Consider the following 26799-nt stretch of genomic DNA (forward strand, 5'->3'; position numbering starts at 1 on the left):
TAGGTGAAGGGGTAAATGTTAGAGAATGGGGTCTGGGTGGGTTGCGCTTTGGCGGGTCGGTGTTGTTGGGCCGAAGGGCCTGTTTCCACACTGTAACTAACCTAACCTAATCTAACCTAGAAGGTGTAGCCTGAAATAAAACAATAGATTAGAAGAATCAAATATGAAAGCAAAGGACTGATTATAAAAGTTCCATCAGTTTTTGGGTGTCTTTTTATGCATGGCTAGAGAACACATTAACAGCAAATTCAATAGATCATTTAGATTTATGCATACTGTTCGTTATCCAGGTTTTCTCACTGTTACTGTTGTTAATCCAGTTAGTAGGAATTGTCACCTTCTTGATTACTCCCTTCTTATTCTTTTATCTTTCAGATTGGACTTGAAGGAAGATGGAACTGTCCTTGGTGGGTGCTGCATTGGTCTCCAACTCCTAACTACATTGAAATGATATTCAACAGGAAGACATCCCAAACAGTTGAAAAGCATTTGTAATATTCTAGGGTTTGTTTGCTGTTAGTTGTTAGTCAGTTCTACAGTCCTCAATGTGTACCATAGTCCTAATTATTAACTTGGGAGATGAAAATGCCATTCGGAAGTTAATATAACCTGTTATCTTACCATTATGCAATAAACTACTTCCTGTTACTCAAGTTCGTGACTCTTCTGTCTGACTTGTTAGTTATTAATCCTTTACCACATAATACTAGTAAGCTCCTTAGACTAGTGTTAGAAGATGGTTTGGTTGCAGCAAATCTTCCCAAGGAGGGTCCAATCACAACCATCTGCAAGCAATGGGCATCTCTTATGTCATACCTTACTTTGGAAAGCATCATCTTCAGCCACTTTGTACAATTCTGCAAGCTCATGATATTGCACAAAGCACTGGTGTCTATCTGACATCTCACATTCATTTGATGCAGCCCAATCAGAGTCATCATTCTAACAATTGTTTACAAATTCAAACTGTTTCATGGTGCAAAGTAGTTCAACAGAATCATTGGTTGATATTTTTTTCTAGCTTGGCACTTGCCTGGAAAGTGATTCAGCTGCTTGCAGTTTGAGCTAGTTATTCTTTTATGTGATATCCTCCCCAATATTTACATGCTGCCCTTTAGCCTTGATCCATCTGCTAGTTCTTCTGAAAATACTTCTTCCTTTTTCCAAATTTGTTGTTTTCATTAAGCCTGAAATGTCCCTCAGAATAATGCAAAGCCTTGTCTGGCTGTTAAGAATTTCTGCACGTCAATAATTTCCTTGAGAATATGTTTCCTCTCTCTGAGCAGGTGTGCTGTCATGGCAGAATACCTTTTGCCTAAGACAACTTTATCACTGAGGAGCTCATCTTTCAGTTGTGCAAAATCACTGGATCTAGCCGGATGGATCCATGTAGTCACATATTGATCTATAGTTCCCATCACCCTTTGAACTCTGATGTTGAATGAGTACCATTCATAATTAATATTGAGATGGGGCTCAAAGTTACTTTCAAAGCTTGCAAAACCTGTACAGTCTGGTTTGATTGCTCCTCAGTGTGATCTGTGCTCCAAAGAAGTGTGTACCAGTCTTTTCCCAATATTGTTAGCAAAGTTACAAACTCCCGAATTCTCAGTTTTTTTAAATAAAAAAAATCTACTGATATTTAATAGCTTTGTCACCATAAAGTCATATAGATATACAGCACACCAACAGACCTTTCAGTCCAACTCGTCCATGCTGACCAGATTTCCTAAATTAATCTAATCCCATTTACCAGCATTTGGTCCATATCCCTCTAAACCCTTCATATTCATATACCCATCCAGATACCTTTTAAATGTTGTAATTGTATCAGCCTCCACCACTTCCTCTGGCAGCTCATTCCATACATGATCCACCCTCTATGTGAAAAGGTTGCCACTTGGGTCCCTTTTAACCTATGCCCTCAAGTTCTAAACTCCACCACCCTGGGGAAAAGTCCTTGTCTATTTATCCTATCCATGCCCTTCATAATTTTATAAACCTGTAGAAGGTCACCCCACAGCCTCCGATGCTCCGGGGAAAACAGCCCCAGCCTATTCAGCCTCTCCCTAAAGCTCAAACACTCTAGCCCTGGCAACATCCTTATAACTCTTTTCTGAACCCTGCCACAACATCCTTCCTATCACAGGGAGACCAGAATTGCCACACAGTATTCCAAAGTGGCCTAACCAATGTCCTGTACAGCAGCAACATGACCTTCCAACTCCTATATCTAAATGACTGAAAAAAGCAAGCATATTAAACATCTTCACTATCCTATCTACCTGGGACTCCACTTTCAAGGAACTATGAACCTGCAGTCAAAGGTCTCTTTTTTCAGCAACATTCCCCAGAACCTTCCCATTTAGTGTACAATTCCTGCACTGATATGCCTTTCCAAAATGCAGCACCATAGCCTTTTCTAAGTTAAACTCTATCTGCCACTCTTTGGCCCATCTGATCAAGATCCCATTGTACGCTGAGGTAACTTTCTTCATTGTCCACTACACCTCCAATTTTGGTGTCATCTGCAAACATACTTACCAGATCTCCTACGTTCACATCCAAATCATTTATGTAAATGACAAAAAGCAGTGAACCCAGCACCAATCCTTGTGGCACACCGCTGGTCACAAGCCTCAGTCTAAAAAGCAAGAGTAGGAAAGATTCCAACTCTGTCTCACATCTCCTGTCCTTTCCATAGCAGCAGGGAGTGCAAAATTGAAGCAATTTTGAGTCATGCAGTTGTAGACTTATTTTTACATCCTTGCTGTTTCTCTCAATGGCTGGCTCTTACAGTTATAACATTCACATGTTTTCAACTGTCCTACTCTGATTCCAAATTGCATATTACAGGCTTTGAACATCTCCCACATGTTACACACTAAAGGCATTTTTAGCAGAGGTAGCGATCCTTTGAATACAGCAAATCAGCCAATGCCTTCAATGTAAAGTTGAATTTTTCCAAAGAAGTTCTTCCTTATTTTTTGTTTTTGTTTGTTTGTGTAACTTACAGAATTTGACACCATTCATTGTAGCATACCTTCTATGAAATGGAAAAGTGTGCTATTATCAGCACCTATGTTAGGACTAAAATGACCTTGGTTAAAATTCTGGAATTCCTTCCTTAATGGTGTGCAGTTCCAGTCATCACACTATGGGAATGATGTGGAGGCTTTGATGAGGGTGCAAAAGATGTTGCCTGGATTGGATTGTATTAGCTATAAGGAGAGTTTGTACAAACATAGATTGTTTTCACTAGAGTGCCAGAGGCTGAGAGGCAACCTGACAAAAGTATATAAAATTATGAGGGGCACCCGTAGGCTAGATCGTCAGTCTTTTTCCCAGGGTAGAATGTCATATACTAGGGGTATAAGTTGAAAGTGAAAAGGAAATGTTTAAAGGTTTACAAGGCAAGTTTTTATGTAGAGGGTAGTAGATGCATGACTAGATTGTCAGGAGAGGTGGTAGAACTTGATAGGATAGCAATGTTTAAGGGGTATTTAGACAGACACATGAACAGACAGGAAAGAAAGGGATATGGATCATATGCAAGCAGATGGGATTCGTTTAGAATGGCATCATGGTTGACACAGACATGGTGGGCTGAATGGTCTGTTCCTGTGCTGTACAGTCATAGAGATGCACAGCATGGCAACAGGTCCTTCAGTCCAACTTGTCAATGCTGACCAGATATCCTAAATTAATCTAATGCCATTTGCCAGCTTTTGGCACTTATCCCTTTAAACCCTTTGTATTCATATTCCCATCCAAATGCCTATTATATATTGTTAATTGTACCAGCCTCCACCACTTTGTTTGGCAGCTCATTCCATGAACGCACCATCATCTGCAATTTGTTGCCCCTTAGGTTCTTAAAACCTATGCCCTCTAGTTTTGGACTCTGCTCCCTCAGGAAAAAAACCCTGGCTGTTCACCTTATCCATGTCCCTCATGATTTGTAAACTTCTATAACGTCATCCTTCAGCCTCCGATGCTGAAGTGAAAATAGCCCCATCCTATTCAACTCTCCCTGTAGCTCAAAGTCTCTAGCCCTGACAACATCCTTGTAAATCTTTTCTGAACCCTTTAAGTTTCACAACATCCTTCTGACAACAGGGAGACCAGAATTGCATGGAATACTCCAAAAGTGACCTAACCAATGTCCTGTATATCCATAACATGACATCCCAACTCCTATACTCAACGCATTGACCAATAAATGCCTTCTTCACTATCCAATCTACTTGCAACTCAACTTTCAAGGAGTTATGAACCTGCACTCCAAGGTATCTTTGTTCAGCAACACTCTCCAGGATCTTACGAGTAAGTGCATAAGACCTGCCCTGGTTTGCCTTTCCAAAATACAGCATCTCACATTTATCTAAACTGAACTCCATCTGCCACTCTTCGGTCCATTGGTCCATCTGATTGAGATCCTTGTACTCTGAGTTAAGCTTTTTTGCTGTCCACTACACCTCCAATTTTGGTGTCATCTGCAAATTTACTAACTTCTAGGTTCTATTTCTTACTGTCTGCAAATAAAAGTGGTGGAAATGTTTGCAGGCTGATAGTCAAATTGCTTGAGCATACTACAATTTCAGGTACAACAGTCAACAAGTCTAGATGTGGGAAGTGAACTACTGCTCTCCCATCGTGCATTGTTTCCACAAACAGAATGTGTAAGAGTCTATTTTGGAAATCCTCCTTTTCTGAAGTTAATAGCAAAAGAAAACAAAATTGTATCAAAATATTTCAGAGCATTGTACCAATGGCAAACTTGATTTTTTTTTGATTTGTTGAACATTTCTTTCATTTGATTATATTCTCATTATGAAGTTAACCCAATCACAGTTTCATGACAAAGAAATATGAACAGAATTGGATTGCAAAAGAAAAGCATGTGAAAATTGGATGGCCCCCAATGATGACTTGTATGAAAACAAGTCTTTATTTGCCACTTTTGATAAATGAGTGGCTCTTGAAAGGTGTTGTGATTTTTTTTTCTGCAGGATAATTTGTCAATGCAGTTGCATGGTACTGGCTATTGTGTCCCAGGCAGAATTTTGCTGCTGGCAGTTAGAACAGACTGAAGGTGGCAGCACTACGCAGGAGCAGCAGAGACCGGAAGTATTGCCAGTCGCGCCCGGAGGAAGTCTCGCGAGACCTCAGTGGCAGCCATGTTGTATTTTGGCTCCGGCCTTTTAATAAGTTAGAGACAGGGAGAGGTACAGCGCGAATGATAGAGAGAAAGAGAGAAAGGGAAGGAGGGAGGGGTAGATAGAGAGCGAGATAGCTGGATAGGCGGAGAGAGAGAGACACACACATAGGGACGGACGGAAGGGGGGCGTATCGAGTTGCCCAACGGAAAGGAGCCGGCACAAACCCCCGCCCAACGTCTAGAATGAGAGTCAACGAGGAATGAAAGGCGGTGAGTGCGTGTGTAATTCTTCATCTCAGTTTGTATCTGGAAAAAGGACTGGGGTGAGGACCAGCAAGAAACCGCACGGCCCCCCCACCCCCGCCCACCACCATCATCATCATCACCTACCCCCCCCCCCAATCCATCATCATCATCATCATCATCCCCCCAGTCCATCATCATCATCCCCCCAGTCCATCATCATCATCCCCCCAGTCCATCATCATCATCATCCCCCCCAGTCCATCATCATCATCCCCCCAGTCCATCATCATCATCCCCCCAGTCCATCATCATCATCATCATCCCCCCAGTCCATCATCATCATCCCCCCAGTCCATCATCATCATCATCATCCCCCAATCCATCATCATCATCCCCCCAGTCCATCATCAACATCATTCCCCCAGTCCATCATCATCATCATCATCCCCCCAGTCCATAATCATCATCATCATCATCCCCCAATCCATCATCATCATCCCCCCAGTCCATCATCAACATCATTCCCCCAGTCCATAATCATCATCATCATCCCCCAATCCATCATCATCATCATCCCCCAATCCATCATCATCATCCCCCCCAGTCCATCATCATCATCCCCCAATCCATCATCATCATCCCCCCCAGTCCATCATCATCATCATTCCCCCAGTCCATCATCATCATCATCATCCCCCAATCCATCATCATCATCCACCCAGTCCATCATCATCATCCCCCCAGTCCATCATCATCATCCCCCCAGTCCATCATCATCATTCCCCCCAGTCCATCATCATCATCCCCCCAGTCCATCATCATCATCCCCCCAGTCCATCATCATCATCATCATCCCCCAATCCATCATCATCATCCCCCCCAGTCCATCATCATCATCCCCCAATCCATCATCATCATCCCCCAATCCATCATCATCATCCCCCCCCAGTCCATCATCATCATCATCATCATCATCCCCCCCAGTCCATCATCATCATCATCATTATCCCCCCCCAGTCCATCATCATCATCATCATCATCATCCCCCCCAATCCATCATCATCATCATCACCCCCCGGTCCATCATCATCATCATCATCCCCCCAGTCCATCATCATCATTCCCCCCAGTCCACCATCATAATCATCATTCGTCCCAGTCCACCATCATAATCATCATCCCTCCAGTCCACCATCATCATCATCCCCCCCAGTCCACCACCATCATCATCATCATCATCATCCCCCCCAATCCATCATCATCATCATCATCATCCCCCCCAATCCATCATCATCATCATCATCATCATCATCCCCCCAGTCCATCATCATCATCATCATCCCCCCCAGTCCATCATCATCATCATCCCCCCCAGTTCATCATCATCATAATCATCATCCCCCCCCAGTCCATCATCATCACCCCCCCAGTCCATCATCTCCCCAGTCCTTCATCATCATCATCCCCCCCCAGTCCATCATCATCATCCCCCCCAGTCCATCCTCATCATCCCCCCCAGTCCATCGTCATCATCCCCCCCAGTCCATCGTCATCATCCCCCCCAGTCCATCCTCATCATCCCCCCCAGTCCATGGTCATCATCCCCCCCCGTCCATGGTCATCATCCCCCCCCGTCCATGGTCATCATCCCCCCCCGTCCATGGTCATCATCCCCCCCAGTCCATCCTCATCATCCCCCCCAGTCCATCCTCATCATCCCCCCCAGTCCATCCTCATCATCCCCCCCCAGTCCATCCTCATCATCCCCCCCCAGTCCATCCTCATCATTCCCCCCCAGTCCATCCTCATCATCCCCCCCAGTCCATCCTCATCATCCCCCCCCCAGTCCATCCTCATCATCCCCCCCCCAGTCCATCCTCATCATCCCCCCCAGTCCATCCTCATCATCCCCCCCAGTCCATCCTCATCATCCCCCCCAGTCCATCCTCATCATCCCCCCCAGTCCATCCTCATCATCCCCCCCAGTCCATCCTCATCATCCCCCCCAGTCCATCCTCATCATCCCCCCCAGTCCATCCTCATCATCCCCCCCAGTCCATCGTCATCATCCCCCCCCGTCCATCGTCATCATCCCCCCCCGTCCATCGTCATCATCCCCCCCCGTCCATCGTCATCATCCCCCCCAGTCCATCGTCACCATCCCCCCCAGTCCATCGTCATCATCCCCCCCAGTCCATCATCATCATCGTCATCATCCCCCCCCCAATCCATCATCATCATCATCATCCCCCCAGTCCATATCATCCCCCCAGTCCATCATCATCATCATCGTCGTCGTCCACCCCCCGACTCCGACGTCGTCGTCCACCCCCCGACTCCGACGTCGTCGTCCACCCCCCGACTCCGACATCATCAAGCCCCGCCGCCTCCACCGTTATCAAGCCCCCCTGCCGACTCCAACGTCATCATCCTCCCCCCAACTCTCTCGTCACCGTAATCCCCGCACCTTTGTCACCTTCACCCCCAACTCCGTCGTCACCGTCACCACTGCTCTGCCCTCATCACTGCCGCGCCATCATCGTTGTCATTGTCACCCCGCTCCGTCATCATCACCACCGTTCCATTGTCATTGTCTCCCCAAACTCCATCATCATCGTCATCCTCACTCCGTTTTCGTCATCGTCATCATCATCATCATCACCCCAGTCGTCATCATCGTCGTCACCATCTCCTCCTGCCGACTCCATCATCATAATAACTTTCTCTCACCACATCATGATTATCCCAAGCCCCACTCCATCAACACTGTCTCTCCCTCACTCCATCATTATCATCATAATCGCCTCCCTACTCATTCTATCAGCATCATCGCCGTCATCATCATCATCAACATCATTCCCCCCCCCCCGACTCCATTGTTCATGATCATCTCCCTGCAATTCCATTATCACCATCAACCCAAAGGTCCACAAGGCGGCCTTTGTGTGGAGCCGCAGAAAATGGGAGCGGTACTAAACGAGTATTTTGCATTGGTATTTACTGTGGAAAACGACATGGAATATATAGAATCTAGGGAAATGGATGGTGACACGTTGTAAAATGTCCATGTTACAGAGAGGGAAGTGCTGGATGTCCTAAAATGCATAAAGGTGGATAAATCCCCAGGACCTGATCAGATGTACCCAAGAACTCTGTGGGAAGCTAGGGAAGTGATTGCTGGGCCTCTTGTTGAGATATTTGTATAATCAATAGTCACTGGTGAGGTGCTGGAAGACTGGAGGTTGGCTAACGTGGTGCCACTGTTTAAGAAGGTGGTAAGGACAAGCGAGGGAACTACAGATCACTGAGCCTGATGCCAGTGATGGGCAAGTTTTTGGAGGGAATCCTGAGGGACAGGATGTACATGTATTTGGAAAGGCAAGGACTGATTAGGGATAGTCAACATGGCTTTGTGCGTGGGAAATCATGTCTCACAAACTTGATTGTTACTTCTTCAAAAAAGGATTGATGAGGGCAGAGCAGTAGATGTGATCTATATGGACTTCAGTAAGGTGTTTGACAAGGTTCCCCATGGGAGACTGGTTAGCAAGGTTAGATCTCATGGAATACAGGGAGAACTAGCCATTTGGATACAGAACTGGCTCAAAGGTAGAAGACAGAGGGTGGTGGTGGAGGGTTGTTTTTCAGACTGGAGGCCTGTGACCAGTGGAGTGCCACCAGGATCGGTGCTGGGTCCATTATTTTTTGTCATTAACATAAATGATTTGGATGAGAGCATAAGAGGTACAGTTAGTAAGTTAGTAAGACACCAAAATTGGAGGTGTAGTGGACAGTGAAGAAGGTTACCTCAGATTACAGTGGGATCTTGACCAGATGGGCCAATGGCCTGAGAAGTGGCAGATGGAGTTTAATTCAGATAAATGTGAGTTGCTCCATTTTGGGAAAGTAAATCTTAGCATAACTTATATACTTAATGGTAAGGTCCTAGGGAGTGTTGCTGAACAAAGAGCCCTTGGAGTGCAGGTTCATAAATCCTTGAATGTGGAGTCACAGGTAGATAGGATAGTGAAGAAGGCGTTTGATGTGCTTTCCTTTATTGGTCAGAGTTTTGAGTACAGGAGTTGGGAGGTCATGTTGCGGCTGTACAGGACATTGGTTAGGCTACTGTTGGAATATTGCATGCAATTCTGGTCTCCTTCCTATTGGAAAGATGTTGTGAAACCTGAAAGGGTTCAGAAAAGATTTACAAGGATGTTGCCAGGGTTGGAGGATTTGAGCTATAGGGAGAGGCTGAACAGGCTGGGGCTGTTTTCCCTGGAGTGTCGGAGGTTGAGGGGTGACCTGAGAGAGGTTTACAAAATTATGAGGGGCATGGATAGGATAAATAGACAAAGTCTTTTCCCTGGGGTAGGGGAGTCCAGAACTAGAGGACATAGATTTAGGATGAGAGGGGAAAGATATAAAAGAGACCTACAGGGCAACGTTTTCATGCAGAGGGTGGTACATGTATGGAATGAGCAGCCAGAGGAAGTGGTGGGGGTTAGTACAATTGCAACATTGAAAAAGCATTTGGATGGGTATATTACAAGGAAGGGATATCGGACGGATTCTGGCAGGTGGGACAAGATTGAGTTGGGATATCTGGTCAGCATGGATGAGTTGAACCGAAGAGTCTGATTCCATGCTGTACATCTCTATGACTCTGTGACAACCCCCCCACTCCATTATCAGCATCATGATCATTTCTCCCTACTCCATTTCATCATCATCTCTCCTCCACACCATCATCTTCTCTCTCACATCTTCTTCTCCTGCCTTCCACGACCATCATACACCATTATATTCCACTCTCCATCACCATGCCCACTCCACTGCATCATTATTTTCCCTCATCATTATCTTCCCTCTCATTGCAGGATTATTTTCACCCGTCCCATTGTCATCTCTGCCCCCCTGCCCATCGCCATCTCTGCCCCCCCTGCCCATCGCCATCTCTGCCCCCCTGCCCATCGCCATCTCTGCCCCCCTGCCCATCGCCATCTCTGCCCCCCGCCCATCGCCATCTCTGCCCATCGCCATCTCTGCCCCCCGCCCATCGCCATCTCTGCCCCACCATCGCCATCCACCCCCACTGCAATCATCATCTTCCCTGCTCCCCCCTGACCCATCATCATCTGCCACTCACCTCCATTACATTTCCGGTACTTGTGTCACGTGCCCCCCCAAACCCCCCCCAATACCTGCATAACTTTTCCCTAGCCCCCACTCAGTAATGGCATTGTCTCCCCCGTACTGCGATGACTTCCCCTGCCATACTTCCATCCGCCTCCCCCACCCCCGTCTTCAAACTCCATCAGTCAAATTATTGTGTGTTCATTTATTATAGGTGTAATAAATTTTCATTGTCTTGTTAAATTGTGGAATTGTAGGCAAAATTAAATATGTTCTGGTCTTGCTCTATTTCCATTTATTTAGAATATTTTCTGTCTTAATCCATTTACGAATTAGTTTAGTATAATATACTGTTTTAAAGTCAGTGCTCTGTTTTACATTCACTGATCCTCAATTATTTTCTCCTGGTGGGGTGTTTGGAAATGGATTCCTCCATTTTACAAAGAGTTACAGCATAAGGAACTTGAAAAGCAGTTTGTATTGAGATTGCCACATCAAAAGTGATAATTTACCGTTTCTTCAAAGTTGTCACTTGCAGATGAAAAATAACAACTTTGTGCCTGAATAATTTTGCAACATTTAATTGATGTTAAACCTGGTCCTAATTGATCTAATGATATCAGGGACACATTTTGACAGCATTCATACTTCGGCACCAGAAGATTTGAACCATATTTGCTTTGAATTTACTTAGACAGCGGTACTCAAAATGTATCCAGACAGTTAATAAGAATAGTTCAACTAAATCTCATTGACAACTGGATGAGTTACAAAATCAAGTGAAAATATAAGATTATTACTACTTGATGATGTCATTCCAGTCACGTTCTTTCTTCCATGCTTGCATTCCCCTACTTTGTTGAAACTGAGAAACTTTTCTTGTAGGTGGATCTAAAAGATCTCATGAAGCTAAAATGAAGAACAGGGAATTTATTCCTGTTGCTCCAGCCACTGCATAACCCTGAATCAACAGACTTTCTGGTAATGACCAGATTGTTGTTTGCTGTGTGCAAATTGGCTATTTTAGAACATAGAACATAGAACAATACAGCACAGAACAGGCCCTTCGGCCCACGATGTTATGCTGAGCATTTGTCCTAGCTTAAGCACCTATCCATGTACCTATCCGATTGCCGTTTAAAGGTCACCAATGATTCTGACTCTGCCACTCCCACAGGCAGCGCATTCCAAGCCCCCACCACTCTCTGGGTAAAGAACCTACTCCTGACATCCCCTCTATACCTTCCACCCTTCACCTTAAATTTATGTCCCCTTGTAACACTCTGTTGTACCCGGGGAAAAAGTCTCTGACTGTCTACTCTATCTATTCCCCTGATCATCTTATAAACCTCTATCAAGTCACCCCTCATCCTTCGCCGTTCCAAGGAAAAGGCCTAGCACTCTCAACCTATCCTTGTAGGACCTATTCTCCATTCCAGGCAACATCCTAGTAAATCTCCTCTGCACCCTCTCCAAAGCTTCCACATCTTTCCTAAAGTGAGGCGACCAGAACTGCACACAGTACTCCAATGTGGCCTTACATTTTGTATCTTATAATAGTGACTTTACTTCCCAAGTATTTAATTAGCTATGGTTGTAACAAGTAAATGCAGCAATGATTTGAAACCTATTTTGTAAATTATCTTCTGGACTGTACAGAAATTAGGAATTATCAACAGTGTCCAAAAAGCTGAGATTTTAATTTCAGCACTATGGAGCACACCTGTGTAGGCAACCTAACCCTGGAAATAAAGTATTTACTGATACTGTATACTCGATGAATTACTGATCATGCAGAATGGTTACTGAAGCAGTTCTTGGTTTCAAAAGAAAATTAAACATTGGCATCTAAAAACCTGCATATGTGCATTGGATAATATTTGTACTGAAATGTTCAAAAAAAGTAATCTCATATTGGTGTTCATATTAGCTACTTTCTGCTGTTAATTTTTACATGTAATTATGCAGCTAAGAAATCCATGTGATGGTTTGTGTAATATTGGTGCTGCTCCTGTATCCAAGTAGTATGGAGTGATCAGATTTTAGACATACATTGTATAGGTGCTAAAGGTGGGCATTTGTTGTTTCCTCTTGCCTGGGCACAAGAACTTCATTAACGAAAAAGTAAAAATGTGAGACAGTGATAATTTTCAACTGATAAAACTTTGAGGAAAATACTCTTTTAGTATTTACAACATATTCTGTTTGTAGACTTATGGTATTATAAGATTTGAGATACTTTAAGTTCTTCACTATTTTGCCATTAGTATTCAGAAGCCATAAAGTTTGGTGGAGTCAAGAAAAGAACTAATTAGGATGTTATCTTTTCAGCATCCAATCTTTGCAACGATGCTGATGTTGGAGCTTAGATCAGGAAGCCAGCCTCCATACTATATGGCTTTTCTATTAAAATGAATCTTCTATTAGAAAAAATGAATACACTTACTTGAACAATGTAAAACAAGAGACAATTCAGCCCATATTGCATGTTTCCACTGTTTGATAGATTGGCTCCTCACTTCTGCTTTTTCTTGCATTGGGTTCAAATTAAAAATTTGCCGGTCTGGGAAAGTGTCATCTCTCAACAGATGGCTGCTTATTCAAACGGAGGATGTATTTTATTTTCCAATAGTATAGTCAAGCCTTTCTTCTTTAGCTTCTTTATTTATCCTTAAAGACTAGTGATGTCAGTATCAAGTAATGGCCCCCTTTGTCAGCTTCTAACATATGTACTATACCCAATGATTTAGTGTAAAATGCAATTAATTGCATCAATGTATAGAATCTTTTACATATGTCCTCTTTATGGTACATAAAGGTAACAATTGTTCTCATGGCTCATAAACGGTTCAAATTTTGGAACCAGTTCAGACAACATCCGCCAAGACATTTTTGCTGGTAGTTTTTACTGTGATTACTACCACTCCTTTTTATCAATTTGAGATGAAATCAATTATTATTAAATCCACTTTCATTTTTGTTAACATTTTGAGATTTTAAAAAGAAGCACACTATTCAGTTTTTGATTACAGTCAGGAAAAAAACAACCAGGTACTTACTGCTTACCTGGTTTTGTGTTTCCTGGTTTTGTGTTTGTAATTTTTCTGAGTACTGGAGAAGAAGTTTGGGATTTTGAATTTGATCTGTTGTCATAAAACAAGAGCAAAAAAGGAAACTTGACAATGTATTAAGTATGGCACTGGATATTTGCTTGAAAGCAGTTTCCCCTGATCTATAAGGATCCTATGAATTTGAGCATTCATGGTCCTGGTGGACATGAAGTTAATTTGGCCAGCAATTAATAACCTTTGTTTAAAAGCCACGTGAAGGTGTTCAAAACCAATTTCATGAGTACTGATGGTTCTCATGTCTAGGACTAAGGTGGGTTGTTGGAAGAGATGGGAGATTTGGCAGTACTCTACAGTCCTGGGAATGGTTCGTAAATGTGTAAAGTCAGAAGTTTGATTTCTCCAGCACTGGTGTCACTTATCTTGTAATCCCAAATTGTGCTATTGGCATCTTCCTATTAATCTAAGGGTGTTTTTTGAAAGACATTGATTAGATTAGATTACTTACAGTGTGGAAACAGGCCCTTCGGCCCAACCAGTCCACACCGACCCGCCGAAGCGCAACCCACCCATATCCCTACCTTTACCCCTTATCAAACACTATGGGCAATTTAGCATGGCCAATTCACCTAACCTGCACATCTTTGGACTGTGGGAGGAAACCGGAGCACCCGGAGGAAACCCACGCAGACACGGGGAGAATGTGCAAACTCCACACAGTCAGTCGCCTGAGTCGGGAATTGAATCCAGGTCTCTGGCGCTGTGAGGCAGCAGTGCTAACTACTGTGAAACCGTGCCGCCCAGAAGTAGGCCATTCAGCCCAAACTGACCCTATCCCAGTATTTCCTTTAGTTAACCTACCTAGCTTGCACATCTTTGGATTGTGGGAGCAAACCCCACAGACATGGGGAGAATGTGTAAACCCCACATAGATCATCACCCAAGGGTGGGATTGAACCCAGGTCCCTGGTGCTATGAGGCAGCAGTGCTAACCACTGAGCCACCATGCTGCTATCACCATTGCCTTCACCATAGTTGAATAAACGTGATGATTAAACATGAAATGAGTAATGACCCTGTTGGATTTGCCATGGAAATAGCTGGAAACAGTAAGGTGATGAAAATTAGAACTTGATTCACGTATTTCATTTAGGTTCTCCCATCAATAAAATGTTGAATAGGCAGCTAAGGGATTGTCACAGAGGTGTTGCTCATACTGTGGTGAACTTGCTTGGTTCTAAAATAGAGCTTTTTTATTAGTGTATTTAAACTAAAGAAGTGAGACATGTATCGTGAATGTAAGCTATGATGTTACAAACTGGGCCAATGATTAATTGCAAAGCAACTTTACCTGTACATCATACCTGAAGATGGTTTAATAATACAAAGCATCTTTGGACTTGTGTGTTGACTAAATATTTTGTATAATAATCATTTACAGTGACTCTGACACCTGCAAATAAGAGAAAGGATCACAACTTCTTAAGAGCTCATTTAGCTTTGTTTTTAGGTTTACTTGTAGCAAAATGGTGGTTCTTGGGTTGTTTCAAGGTCACAGCATTTGCCATTCTTGTATAATTGAGTAGTTATGCAGGGTCTTTCTTTCTCCCCTCACTCCTTGCAAAGAGGTATCTGGGTCTAGTTCAATGGCTAAATTTGAAAATGGATCCAAAACCTGCACTCAACCCTTAGTAGCATAGCAGACACAAAGCTGGCAAACTACTTCAAAGACTTAATTATTAGCCTGTTACTTTTAACCATCACAAAAAAAATGCAGGGAATGCTCTATGATTATACAAATGCTACCATAAACATTTTAAGGGCATGTTTCTTCATGTTGCATGTTAAAACTCCGCCTTGCACTGTTTCACTTCTATTTGCTGAATAATTATATGAAATTGAAATGTTCTGGATAATAAACAAAGAATTGTCAGTATCTGTTTTGTTTTCCAATCATTTCATGGCAATATTCCTCCCAGTGTGTGTTATGCCCATCAGCATGGTGGCAGTTATCTAATGCTGGCCTCTTAAGCATCTCTTTTTCTAATGGCATCACTGTTGGTCACCTCAATATAAACTCTGAAGTTCCCTTCCTATAGGCCTCTGACTCTCGATTGCTCTCTTCCTTTAGACACCCTCTTAAAATCTATCTCCTTGACGAAGTTTTTACTCATCTGCCGTAATATTCCTTTATGGGATTTGGTGTCAAACTTTGCTCTATGAAAATCTAAAATGCCTTGCGACATTTTATGATGTTGTATAAATGCGAGTTGCTATTGTATGAACATTTCAGATTTTTTTCCATTCTAATATTTCAAAGATTCTGGCAAAACCTGTCTGAAAAAGACTAGTGGCTTAGCTGGAAATCCAAATTATTACCGATTAGCTTCTCCCAAAGAAACCTTTCAACAAGTTCTATTCTTGTGAACCCGTTCTGATTGTTATCCTTTTTGCTGATGGCATAAAGTTATAATGTACAGTTTATGGATCTTCACCATTGGATAAGCCTGACATACATTCCTGAAGAGACTTCTAAAAATTCAAATGGATTCTGACGTACTTCCAGAAAACAAATTGAAGATTACCTAATATCTAATCGATGTGCCACCAGATATGGTATTAAACTTTATTAATTAGAGTGTTTACAGGATTAGTTGCTCTGTGCTGAGTTAGCTTATCTTTGCTGATATAATATTTAATATCAATTGTACTGTATTCTCTTGAGCAAGGAAGGGTTATAGTTAAATGTCAGTGCTCTCAGTTAAATTTCTGTCCTTTTGGAAAGTGGATGAGGACAGGGCAGGATAATGCTTGACTGGTGCATTCCACAGCAAAATTGCCTGCTCACACTTGCTATGTTTCTGCACAGATGAAGAATTGGCGTGCTGCTGTGGTAGGGCTGACTTCAGAATCTTCTGAACAGTAAAGGAGAAAATTGGGAGAAAGTCTGATTTGAAAGAAAGGTTGAGAATACTTTGTATTTTGGAGCAGGATATCAGATATTCTAAGGCATAGCTTATGGTTAGTTAGCGATTTTGCATGGCAGAATTATGTCAACTAGTATTGCCTAGGGCATTTATTTTCAGCGTTGGGATTTGAATGCTTTTTGTGATCAATGCATCGATGAACAATTTTCCACCTTATTAGATAGATGCCAGTGTGATAGTCATACTGGATTTGCTCACCAGAAAATGCTGGAATGCCAAGTTGTCAACACTGCATGTTGGATTTCATTGGGCTGTATCCATTGTGTTCAACCATTTCTTAAAATAAGAAACAAGAGCTGGATTAGGGTATTTGACCTGTTGGACCTGCCTCTCCATTCATCTTCAATTCCAATGTTTCTATAGCCTAACTTCCATTTTCCCATCTTTTCTTACTTTCTGTCGTATGCCTGTTCCTTGAATATTTTCAACAGCTGAGCACTGGCACATCTCTGGTGTCAAGAATCCAAAGATTCACAACCCTTAGAAAGAATACATTTTTCTTCTCAGTATTAAATGACTGACTCTTCATCCTGAGACTGTACACCTATCTTCCAGTTTCACCAGTCACAAATAACACTTTTTCATAGGAACAGGAGTAGTGCATTCAGCTCTCTAGTCTTTTTTGTCATTCAATGCGATCATGGCTGATCAGGGCATAACATTTACATTGTCAAACTGTTTAAGAATTTTGCTTTCACTTAGATATTTTGTCCTTCTTCAAGTTGTGGATTATAAACCTATTATGCTTAATTCCTCCTTCTGGAACAATCCTGTCATCCCAGTAATCAGTCCAATGAGTTACTGCAAATATTTCCCATACCCAAAGCTCTGCACTGTACTCTGATACTGGTCGTTCTGCTAAAACACACATATCATTAATGTGAATTCACGATAACACGATTGACAAACTGGGGAAGCTGTCTCTAAAGTGTGAACTTTTAAAGCATGTATTGGTTATAATGTAATTCCAGCCCTATTTGTTGCAACGGTGCTACTTATTATGTGACTTTCTTATAACATGAGATTGCATGAGCATGGAACTACAGTGTTATAGCAGAACTGACTGTATGGCCTCTCCAATTTCCGTGACAGTTGTAGTATTAAGATTGAGCACGCACACATCTTGAGAAACTTGGTTGTGCATGGCTTATTTACACTGACATGTTCTTGATTGCTGTACAGCGCATATTAGAATGACTTTGGAGTAATCAAAGATTAGGGCTAGGCCAAGATAGATCATCCTTCTGGCACTTAGAGAGAGAGAGTCCTACAGAACGGAAACAGACCATTTGGCCTAAAAATCTCCATTTATCACTTGTTATCTGTAGGAATATGTATACACATTGCTTCATTTCCTATAGCGTAACAACATCTCAAAGGATCTTGTTGCCTATGAAGTATTTAGGGTAGTCATAAGGCTGTGAAGTACTTTTTCTTTGGTTTTGGTATTCCACACCTGAAGAGAGATAATCAGACAATGTTTCTTTTTGTCACTAATGTCGTGAACACTGTTCAATAAATATTCAGTCTTTTAATATTTAAACTTTCACACACCAAACCCAAAAATTGCAACTGAAATGCAATTATTTTGTCCTAAGTTTCATGCACTGTACACAAATTCCATGATGTGGGACATGGAGTCACACTTGGTATACTGTTTATGCATGACCTGACAAAGAAAAGGGGTAGGAAGGGGTGTGTGGAGAATTTAGTCTGCGTGAAAATATGAGTAGCCTAATGATCGTAAGAACTGGGTACAAAAGTGAGGGTTAGGTTAAAAAAAATACATATGAAGTCCTAAGAAACTTGTGTCATAAAACACCTGCTTTTTAAAATGTTAGGTATGATGAAAAATGTGAACTCATTAATCCAGATTTTGCTATTGCTAGGTATCTACATAAGATGATGAAAAATAGGGGCAGAAAAAGACCAGTTGGCTCATTGAGCCTGCTCTACCATTCTAAGAAACAGATTTCCACTTGTTTGCTTGTTCCTCATAATCTGTAACTCTTGTCAATCAAAAATTGTAATGTCACCCGTGAATATCTTTAATGAATCAAACTTTACTATTCTCTGTGGAAGAGAATCTCAAAGATTAACAACCCTCAAAAAAAAATTCCTCCTGACCCTCTGTCTGAAATGGGATGTTCTTGTGTTCTGAAACTCTGCTTTCTTGTTCTAGATTTCCCATGAAGGAAGACACCCATTCCATCTCTAAGCAAGCTGTCTCCTCCTCTCAAACCTGAACAAGCCCTCTCTTTCTTCTAAAATAACTGAATCTTTTAAAATCATAGAATGGTACAGTAAACAAGGAATCTATTTAAACTGTTGTGTCAATGCTAGCTCTTAGACACCCAGTCTTTCTTTGTTTATTTTGAATTTCCTTTTAAAGATGACTATTGAATTGGTTTCTACACTCTTATCAGTCTAACTACTTACCAATTGTTACATAAAAATGTTTGTTATCCTTGTTCTTTTGGTTCAATAAGATCACCAGTTATTCTTCTAAACTCCTAATGAGTATATCCCAGCTTGCTCAATCTTTCAAACAGTCCATTAATGCTAAGGAAAGCAGGGGAGGAATTAAGTACCATCGTCATCACAAACGAAATAGTATTTAACAGACTAATGTGGCTAAAGGCAGATAAGTCCCCAGGCCCTGATGATTTGCGTCCAAGGATCCGAAAAGAGGTATTGACAGATAGTGGATTCATTGGTTGTAATTTTCCAAACATCCTTGGAGAAGTATAAGGGGATTGCGAAACTGCCAATATGACATTCCTAATCAAAAAGACATGCAGGCAAAAAGTGGATAACTAGAGACTGATTCGCCTAACATCTTTTGTTGGAAAAGTATTAGAATCAATGATCAAGGAAGTAATAGCAGAACATTTGGAAAATACATCTAATCAGGTCGAATCACATGGCTTCATAAAAGCGAAATTGTGTCCGACTAATTTACTAAAGTTTGTTGAGGAAGTCTCAACTAGAATGAGTAGAGAAAATCAGTAGCTATGTTGCATGGGGACTTCCAAAAAGTGTTTGACAATGTACCTCATAAAATATTAAGTCCTCAGATGAGATCCACGGTGTTGGTGATAGTATATTGGTGTGGATAGAGAATTAACTGATGGGCTGCAAGCAGCGAGTGGATATACAGCGTTCTTTTTCAGGTAAGGTGTGACCAATGTGGTTCCATAGAATCATAGAATTTTGCAGTACTGAAGGAGGGCATTTGGTCCATTGTGTTTGCGTTGGCACCTGAAAGAGCTACCCACCTAGTCCCAATCTCCACCCCTCTAAATTAATTACTTCCAATTATATATCCAGCTCTCTTTTGGAACCTCCTGTGGAATTCACCTTCACCATGCTCCCAGGCAGCACATTCCCATCCTAACAACTCTCTGAGTAAAGATGTTTTTCCTCATCTCACTCCTAGCTCTCTTGCTGACAGTCTTCAAAGTATGACTCCTTGTTACTGACATATCAACTAGTGGAAACAGAATATCCTTATTTACCCTGTCAAAATTGTTCATAAGTTTGAACATTCAGTTAGATCACTTCTTAATCTTCTCTGCTGCACACTCTCCATGGCTTTAACACACCTTTTTAAATAAGGTGCCGAGAACAGAACATGGTACTCCAAATGTGATCTGACTGATGATGTATAGACGTTCAATAGCAGTTCCTTGTTTTTTATACTCTATGCCTCTATCTATAAACCCAAGAACCCTACACGCGGCCTTAACATCTGTTTCAACTTGTCTAGCCACCTTCCGAGAGTTATGCACTTGAACCCCAAGGTCCATCTGCTCTTGTACCCACTATCCTCTCAAAGTTATACCATTGACCCTCTATTGTTTCATGTTTCTTCTACAAAAATGCATTGCCCCACTTTTCTCTGCATTGAAGTTCATCAATCAAGTGTCTGCCCATTTGACTAACTTGACAGTGTCTCTCTGAAGTCACTCAGCATTATCCTCACAATTCACTATTCTCCCTAGTTTAATATTATTAGATTAGATTAGATTAGATTAGATTACTTACAGTGTGGAAACAGGCCCTTTGGCCCAACAAGTCCACACCGACCCGCCGAAGCGCAACCCACCCATACCCCTACATATACCCCTTACCCCTACGGGCAATTTAGCATGGGCAATTCACCTGGCCCGCACATCTTTGGACTGTGGGAGGAAACCGGAGCACCCGGAGGAAATCCACGCAGACACGGGGAGAACGTGCAAACTCCACACAGTCAGTCGCCTGAGGCGGGAATTGAACCCAGGTCCCTGGCGCTGTGAGGCAGCAGTGCTAACACCTGTGCCACCATGCCGCCCCATCTGCCTATTTAGAGATTTTGCCCTTAATATCCATCTCCAAATCATTGACGCAAATCAGAAAAAGTAAAGTTCCCAACACCAATCCTTTGGAACACCGTTTTCAACTCTTTTCCAGTCTTAGAAATGTCCCTCTATGTCTATCCTCTCTTTCCTATCTTGTCAACAATTTCTAATGCATGCTGTCAAGGACCCATCAGTCCCAAATATTTCTAATTTACTAACCAACCTGCCACGTGGCACTGTATCAAATGCTTTCTGAAAAACCAAGTATAGAACATCCACAACATTACCATCATCCATTGTCTGTGTCACCTCAATTGAAAAAAAATTATCAGTGCTGGGACCACAACTGTTTACAATATATATTAATGACTTGGAGAAAATGTGCTTTAGACAGATTTGCAGATGGCACAAAGATAGATGGGAAGGAACATTGCAAAAGAAATACTAACAGTTTACAGAGAGATATCGATAGGTTAAGTGAATGGGCAAAAAGTTAGAAATGGAGGATAATGTGGGAAAATGTGAAGTTGATCATTTTGGAAGAGGCCATAAGACAAAAAAACCAGAATTAGGCTAATCGGCCCATCAGGTTTGTTCCACTACTTGATCATGGCTTTTATGTTTCTCAACCCCATTCTCCTGCCTTCTCCCTGTATCCTCTGATTCCCTTGCTAATCAACAACCTATCAATCTCTGTCTTAAATATACTCAGTGACTTGGCACCCACAACCCTCTGTGACAATGAATTCCACAGATTAACCTCTCTAGTTGAAGTAAATCTTCCTCATTTTTGGTTCTAAAGCATCATCCCTTCATCTGAGTTTGTGTCCTCAGGTCCTAGTCCCTAATACGAGTGGAAACATTTTCTCCCTGACCACTCCATTCAGACCTATTAGTATTCGATAAATTTCAATCAGATCCCACCCCAACCCTTCATACTTCTAAAGTCCATTTGAGTACAGACCCAGAAAGACCTCAACTACTCCTCATATTACAAGTCCCTTCATCCCAGGGATCCTTCTTGTAAACCAGCATATCATTTCCGAGAAACAGAACCTAAAATTATTCACAATACTCCAAATATAGAGGTTGGACAGAGGCTTTTATAGCCTCAGCAGTACATTTCTGTTCTTGTATTCTAGCAGTCTTAAAATGAAAATAAATAGCATTTATTTTCCTCAATGTCAACTGAACCTGCAAGTTAACTGTAGACAATCCTGAACTAAAACCCCCAATTCCCAATGTGCTTCAGATTTCTAAAGCCTTTCCCCACTTAGGAAATTGTCTACACCTCTGTCCTTCCTACCAAAGTGCATAACCTCACATTTTCCCACATTGTATTCTATCTCCCACATTCGTCTAGCCTGTCCAAAATCCTTTTGCAGCCTCCCCATTTCCTCAACATTGTGTTCCCCTACCTATCTTTGTGTCATCTGCAAACTTAGCAACAAGGTGCTCCGTTCCATTATCCAGATTGTTAATATATAACATGAATAGATCTGGTCCCAGTATGGACCCCTGCAGAACTCCACTGGTCACAGTTGCTTTCCTGGAAAAGACCCCTTTTTCCCTACTCTGTCTTCTGCCAGTTAGCCAATCCTCTATGCATGCCGATACCTTTCCCCAACACCATGGGTTTTGATCTTATTTAGCAGCCTTCTACGCAATACCTTGTCAAAGCTCTTCCGAAAATGCATATAGATTATATCCACTGGCTCTCCTTTGTATAACTTGCTTACTGTCACCGCAAAGAACTCTAATGGATGTGTCAGGCATGACATCCTTTTGCTGAAGCTCTGCTGACTCTACCCTATTTTACCATGTACTTCCAAATACTCCGCAATCTCATTCTTAATAATAGACTCTGAAGTCTTACTATCAACCAAGTTCAAACTAATTGGCTTATAGTCTCCTGTCTTCTGCCTCCCTTCGTTCTCAAACAAGGGTGTTTCTTCAACTATTTTCCAGTCCACAGAGATGCTCCCTGACTCCAGTGATTCCTGAAAGATCAGCAATGCCGACAGTCTCCTCAGCTATCCCTTTGAGAACTGAGGTGTGGTCCATCCAGTCCAGGTGATTTACCCACCTTCAGATTTGTCACTTCCCCAGCACCTTCTCCTCTGTGAAGGCCATTACACTCACCTCTGCCCCTAACTCTCTTGTAGTTCAGTTATGCTGCTGACATATTTACTGCATAAACTGATGCAAAGTACCTAATCATTTCCTCTGCCATTTCTTTGTTCCCCTTTACTACTCCAGCCTAATTTTTCAGCTGTCACATATCCACTTTTACCTCTCTTTTAACTTTAAGATATCTTTAAAAAAACTTTTGAAGCCGCTTATTGCTTTTTTTGTTAATCGTTCAAAGTTTTTAAAGGCTCTTCACGAGATTATATGCTTTTTATTTTGTTTTTATACAGCCATCATTGCCTCTTCATTCCCAAAGAAGAAGAAAAATACTAAAGGATGAATTTCTGCTATGCTGCCTGAATTACCCCCAGAAATCCCTGTCATTGCTGCTCCATCGTCTTCCTTGCTAGGCTCCCCTTCCCATCAAGCCTGGCCAGTTCCTCCCTCATGTCTTTGTAGTCACCATTACTGAATTATAATACTGTTTTATCTGATTCCAGCTTCTCCCTCTCAAACTACAGGGTGAATTCTGTCTTATTATGGTCACTGCCCCTGAGGTGTTCCTTTATCATAAGGTCTGTAATCAAGTCTGACCCATTGTACATCAAATTCAGAATTGCCTGTTCCCTGGTGGGCTCTAACACAAGGTCTACTCCAAAAAAAAAATCTTGTCCATATTATACAAATTCCTTTTCTTGAGATCTGCTACCAACCTGATTTTCCCAGTCCACCTGCATATTGGAGTCCACCATGATCATTGTTATAGTGCCTTTCTAACAAGTCTTTTCTATCTCCTGATGCATTTTATTCTCCACTACTGCTAGGAGGCCTGTACACAACTCCCATTAGTGTCTTTTTTTCCTCCGCTCTGCTCACACAGATTGTATGCTTTATGACTCTATATCGCTTCTTGCTTTTGGAATAATTTCATTTCTTACTAACAAGGTGACCCTGCCCCCTTTGCCCATTTGCTTGTCCTTTCGATATCCTTGGGTATTTAGTTCCCATGCCTGGTTCCCTTGTAGCCATACCTTTCTGCCAGTTTCAATTTGCACTATAAGTTCATTTACTTTGTTTTGTATTCTGCATCCATTTAAGTGCAATACTGTCAGTCTTCTATGGACTGCTCCTCTTCTCATAGTTGTCCGTTATCTGCAGAAAGCTGCAACAGAAAGGGACTGAGGAAAACTTTTGCATGAAACACACAATGTTAGAACACAGGTCCAATAGGTAATCAGGAAGGCTAATCGAATGTTAGTTCTTATTTTAAGGGGGATGGAGTATAAGACTAGGGAAGTCTTACTGCAACTGTACAATGTGCTTGTGAGACTTACTGAGAGTAATTTTGGTTCCTTATTTCAGGAAAGATATAATTATATTGGAGGCAAAAGAGGGTTTGTTTGGATGATTCCTGGTATGGCGGGATTGTCACATGAGCAAAGGTTGGGACTCTATTCAGTGGAGTTTAAAAGAATGAGAAGTGTTTTCATTGTAACATGTAGGATTCTTCAGGTAAATGCTGAGAGGATCTTTCTCCTCATGCAATGATGTAGGACCCGAGAGTATGGTCTTAGAATAATGGGATTCCAATTTAAGACTGAGATGAGAAATTTCTTCTCTGAGGGCTGAATGTCATTGGAATTCCATGTTACCGAGAACTGTAGGGGCAGAATCATTGTGTATATTTAAGGCTGAGATAGATGATTCCTTGACTGGTCAAGAAATTAAGTGTTATGGAGAAAATGCGGGAAAGTGAATATGAAAAATATTGGTACAGCCCATGTTCCTATTGAATGATGGAGCAGGCTTGAGAGATTGAACAGACTACTCCTGTTCCTATTTCATATGGTTTGATGATTTTTTTCCTTCAAAGACAACCCCTTCATCCCAAGACTTACTGAAAGAGTACAATGTGGGAAAGTGTGAGGTCATGCACTGTGGTAGAAAGAGTAGAGACTTGGGCAATTTTGTAAATGGGCAGAAACATCAGAAGTCTAAAGTGCAAAGAGAATTGGGAGTTCTCGTCCAGGATTCTCTCAAGGTAAACTTGCAGGTTGAGTCAATAGTTAGCAAGGCAAATGCAATGATGGCATTTATTTTGAGAGGACTTGAATATAAAAGCAGGGATGTACTTTTGAGGCTCTATAAGGTTCTGGTCAGATCACATTTGAAGTATTGTATGCAACTTTAGGCCTCATGTCTCAGGAAGGATGGACTGGCCCTGGAGCATGTTCAGAGGAGGTTCACAGGAGTGGTCCCAGGAATGAAAAACTTAACATATAAGGAACGTTTGAGGACTCTGGGTTTATACTCGATGGAGTTTAGATCTAATTGAAACGTACAGAATACTGAATGACTTGGGCAGAGCAGATGTTGGAAAGGCGTTTCCATTGGTAGGAGAGACTAGGACCCAAGGGCATAGCCTTAGAGTAAAGGGAAGACCTTTTAGAATAAAGATAAGGAGAAACTTCTTCAGCCAGAGAATGGTGAATCTATAGAGTTCACTGCCACAGAAGGCTGTGGAGGCCAGGTCATTGAGTATATTTAAGATGGAGGTAGATAGGTTACAGGGATCAAGGGTTACAGGGAGAAAGAAAGAGAATGGGTTTGAGAAACTTATCAGCCATGATTGAATGGTGGAGCAGACTCAATGGGCTGAATGGCCTAATTTCTGCTACTACGTGTTATAGTCTTACAGTCTGTCTGCAATACGATTAAGCTGCTTTAAGTTATCAGGCTAAATCTTCAGAAAAGATTTACAAGGATGTTGGCATGGTTGGACAGTTTGAGCAATAGGGGGAGGCTGAATAGGCTGGGACTATTTTCCCTAGAGCGTTGGAGGCTGAGGTTTTAAGCTTATAGAGGTTTATAAAATCGACAGAGGTATAGTTAGGGTGAACAGCCAAGGCTTTTTCCCCAGTGTAGCAAAATTATAGAGCATAGGTTTAAAGTGAGAGGGGAAAGATTTAAAAGGGACCTAAGCGGCAATGTTTTCACACAGAGGGTGGTGCGTGTATGGAATATTTGGTCAGCATGGACTAGTTGGACCACGGGTACGGATGGGGAAAAGGTCTCTGGACAGGATGAGCCAGCTGACCATGGCACCATGGTACAGAAGGCCATTCAAGAGGGGGGAGCAAAAAGACAAGTAGTGGTTATAGGGGATTCTATAATTAGGGGGACAGATAGTATCTTTTGCAAGCCGGATTGGGAGTCTCGCATGGTGTGTTGCCTGCCCGGTGCCAGGGTGTGGGACATCTCCGACCGGCTTGAAAGGATATTGGAGCGGGCGGGGGAGGATCCAGTTGTTGTGGTCCATGTTGGTACTAACAACATAGGCACAGCTAGGGTGGAGGAATTGTTTGGGGATTACGAAGCACTAGGAAGGAAACTGAAGTACAGGTCCTCAAGGGTCATAATCTCCAGATTACTGCCCGAGCCACGTGACAATTGGCATAGGGATAAGAAAATTAGGGAAGTAAATACGTGGCTAAGGGATTGGTGTGGGAAAGAGGGATTCCACTTCATGGGGCATTGGCATCAGTTTTGGAACCGGGGGATCTGATTCGTTGGGACGGTCTCCACTTGAACTGATCAGGTACCAATGTTCTAGCGAAGAGGATAAATAGGGTGGTCAGTAGGACTTTAAACTTCTGAGTTGGGGGGAAGGGAAAGTGAAAGTGAGGGGGAGTATGGAGTTAAGTGGAAAGATAAGCAACAGGATAGCATAT

General features: G+C 42.2%; 1 protein-coding gene across 2 annotated transcripts in view; it reads left to right on the forward strand.

The window, feature by feature from the left end:
- Positions 1-5172: 5172 nt before the first annotated feature.
- The window catches only part of tab3 (TGF-beta activated kinase 1 (MAP3K7) binding protein 3), a 128890-nt gene continuing 107263 nt past the window's right edge, over positions 5173-26799 (forward strand). For both annotated transcript variants that reach the window (XM_060833520.1, XM_060833521.1), the window contains exon 1: positions 5173-5431. The gene's annotated coding sequence lies outside the window, so the exon portion shown is untranslated. The remainder of the gene's footprint in view (positions 5432-26799) is intronic.

Source organism: Hemiscyllium ocellatum, chromosome 12 (genome assembly GCF_020745735.1).
Source record: "Hemiscyllium ocellatum isolate sHemOce1 chromosome 12, sHemOce1.pat.X.cur, whole genome shotgun sequence".
Taxonomy (NCBI): Eukaryota; Metazoa; Chordata; class Chondrichthyes; order Orectolobiformes; family Hemiscylliidae; genus Hemiscyllium; species Hemiscyllium ocellatum.